The sequence below is a fragment of the Pipistrellus kuhlii genome, unplaced genomic scaffold, assembly GCF_014108245.1.
Source record: "Pipistrellus kuhlii isolate mPipKuh1 unplaced genomic scaffold, mPipKuh1.p scaffold_m20_p_8, whole genome shotgun sequence".
Classification (NCBI taxonomy): Eukaryota; Metazoa; Chordata; class Mammalia; order Chiroptera; family Vespertilionidae; genus Pipistrellus; species Pipistrellus kuhlii.
Genome location: NW_023425584.1, coordinates 54,579,524 through 54,582,985, shown reverse-complemented (window position 1 = coordinate 54,582,985; position 3,462 = coordinate 54,579,524). Strand labels below are relative to the sequence as shown.

Below are 3,462 nucleotides of genomic sequence, written 5' to 3'. Positions count from 1 at the left end.
GGAATGAGGGTGTCACCCATGAGGGCATGATGACCACCTAAGCTTTTATTAATAGGACTAGAGGCCTGGTAGACAAAATTCATGCACTGGGGTTGAGGGTTGTCCCTCAGCTCAGACTACACCCTCGCCAATTTGGGACCCTTCAAGGGATGTCCGACGGCCTGTTTAGGACCGATTCTGCCTGGACCAGGCCTAAACGGGCAGTTGGACACCCCTCTCACAACCCAGGACAGCTGGCCCCCAACTGCTCACCTGACTGCTGTCCTGATTGCTCCTAATCACTTCTGCCTGCCAGCCTGATCACCTCTTAACCACTACCCTGAAAACTGACTGATGCCTATCTGCTCCCCTACCAGCCTGTTTGCCCCTAACTGCTTTCCCTTGCAGGCCTGGTCATTCCTAACTACCCTCCCCTGCAGGCCTGGTGCCCCCAACTGCAGTTCCCTGTGGGCCCAGTCTCTCCTAACTTCCCTCCTCTGCCGGCCTGATCAGCCCTAACTGGCCTCCCCTGCAGGCTTGATTGCCTTCAAATGCTCTCTCTTGCAGGCCTGGTCCCTCCCAACTGCCCTACCCCGTGGGCATGATTGCCCACAATGGCTCGCCCTCCCTGGCAGACCTGGCCCTTCCCAACTGCTCTCCTCTGCTGGCCATCTTGTGGCAGCCATCTTATGTCCACATAAGGTCATTCATCTTTGACCAATGAGGGCAGCCATCTTGTGTCTTGGGGTGACAGTCAATACACATATTACCGTATTTTCCGGCATATAAGACGACCCTTTAATTTTACAGTTAAAACATAGGTGTAGGCCTATATTCACTGTATAAGACTACCCCCCACTTCTGAGCAGGCTTTTTACTAGAACACAGTGTAGCTTCGGGTACAGAACATGACTCAGATTGGCCAGAGTCAGAGAGGCGGTCTATTAAAAAAAGAACTGGTGTTGCCTCAGAAGTGGGGGTAGTCTTATACAGTGAATATAGGCCTAAAACTATGTTTTAACTGTAAACTTAGGGGGTCATCTTATATGCCGGAAAATACGGTATTCTTTTATTAGATAAGAGGATTAGATAGGATAAAGGCCTGGAGCACAGGTGAGGGCCAGCTGATTTGCACTGAAGGGTGTCTCAGATCAGGGTGTGGGTTCCTTTGGGGCATGGGGCAGTCTGAATGAGAGGCCTGTGGTGATTCACAGGCTGGCCACATCCCCCAGCGACCCAAGCAAAGGCCCTGTTATCTGGGATTTATTTATCTTCTATAATTGAAACTTTGTAGCCTTGAGTGGAGCCAAACCCCTGCTTGTTCCATGACCGCAGCCATTTTTGTTGGGATTTCCTTATCTTCTATGATTGAAACGTTGTAGCCTTAAGTGGAGGCCAAGGCAGGCCAGAGCTGTAGCAGCTTGGCTTCCTCCACCACCGCAGGCAACTCAAGCCTCCTGCTCTCTCCCGGTCTGTGGCTGCTGCCATTTTTGTTGGGATTTATTTATCTTTTATAATTGAAACTTTGTAGCCTTAAGCAGAGGCCAAGGCAGGGCAGGCCAGGCAAAAAGCTTAGTTTCCTTCATTGCTGGGAAACCCAAGCCTTCTGCTTGCTCTGTGGCCACAGCCATCTTGGTTGCATTAATTTGCATACTAGCTCCTGCATGGCTGGTGGACATGGCTTGTGGTATAGTGGAGTATGGTCAATTTGCATATTAATCTTTTATTAGATAGGATTGGATAGCTCTCCAAAATATGCTTATTTTTTTATTTTTATTAATTTCATGCTATGTTTAACATAAGCAAGAAAATATTTTCAGCAAATTGAGCAATCAAAAACTCAAAAAGTCAAGTAGGGACTCAAGTGACTTAAAGAACTCTGGCAAGTTACATATACACATACCATGCTGATTTTGGTTTCCCATCTCTTCCTTGCTTAAAACCACCATGAAAGCTCCTCCCTTCTCCTCTGCTTCCTCCTCCCCCTTCTTCTTCTTCTTCTAGCAGCCTGTAAATTTTTAGCATCCTTTTGACTTTTCCAAAGTTGTTAAAGGCAACTGCTTTGGCAATTTTTGTATGAAGCTCACCAACAGATAGCTGGTTGCTGAGTACCTCAGACTCCCCAATATCCCACTCCACAGCCTTGACTATGGTCTTTTCAAGGCCCAATCTGTCAATTTTTTATTATTATTATTAACAGGGAGTTCAAACCTGTCATTGACTCCAAAATATTGGGTACACTCCTTCCACTGGGTTTCACTTGAGGACTGTTCACTATGAGATTTTTCTTCATTCTTCACTTTACCTATTCTGGAGCATTTCCTTTGTTTCATTCTGAATTTTGAAGCTGGGGTTTTCTGTTCAGAAAGTTTCTTATGCAGTTCTTGAAATTTAATCCACACATTTAAGAGAATTCCAGAGAGACTCTCTTCATATGCGTTTAACAATGGGTTCTGCTTTAGTAGTTAGCCCACCTGTAGGGAAATCTAAGCTCTCTGTTTTTTGCAATGGTCTCATAATGTTTATCTTCCTGTAAGTTAAGTCTAGAGTTATCTAATGTGGCTTCCTTTTCAGAATTCAACCTGACATCACTTTCTTTAAACCAGCTGCCTGGAGCCATCTAAAGACCCTGCCTTCCCACAACTCTTTTTTTTTTTAATCTTTATTGTTGAAAGTATTTCACATGTCCCCATATTTTAAATAAAAGCCATTAGCTTCTTCCTCTGCTTGCCTCTATATATTTTAGAAATAAGTGCTCCCTCACTATTCTTATTTTAGGTCCCATTGATCACTTTACCAAGAAATGGCTTCCACTATAACAAAATTTTAATTTTCCTTTTTATATTTTTATGTGTTTGTTCAAAGTTTTCATTATATATTTTGCCCCATTGGCACTAAGCACACATTGATACCCTGAGTTCAAGCCTTTGATTATTATTTGGCCACAATGTTCATTTTTTTATAATAGTTTGTCAAGATGATATATGTTTGAGATTTGGCCATGAGGCCTAAAATTGAGAAAGTCCTCCTTTCTATGGATCTTATACTGGGTTCAGCAGAAAGCAGAGCCAAAAGCATAAAATTATATGCTCCTACTTACTTTATAAGTAAATGCAATCCCAGCCAATAGGAGTGTTAGACAGGAGAAGTAGAAAAGGGCAGGAAAAAGTGATAATGGCTAACTGTGACTACAGTCTCATAGAACCGCCACAGGAGCTTCACCTTAGGACAGTGGTTGGCAAACTCATTAGTCACCAGAGCCAAATATCAACAGTACAACGATTGAAATTTTTTTTGAGAGCCAAATTTTTTAAACTTAAACTTCATCTAACACCACTTCCTCAAAATAGACTCACCTAGGCAGTGGTATTTTGTGGAAGAGCCACACTCAAGAGGCCAAAGAGCCCCAAGTTGTTTGCAATCCAAAGTTTGCCGACTATGGCCTTAGAACATTCCATCTGGCCCAGGAAAGAGGGAAATTTT

The 3,462-nt window shown here is 43.6% G+C and overlaps 1 pseudogene; it reads right to left on the bottom strand.

The window, feature by feature from the left end:
* Positions 1–1,966: 1,966 nt before the first annotated feature.
* LOC118711337 lies at positions 1,967–2,599 on the bottom strand (annotated as a pseudogene).
* Positions 2,600–3,462: the final 863 nt, after the last annotated feature.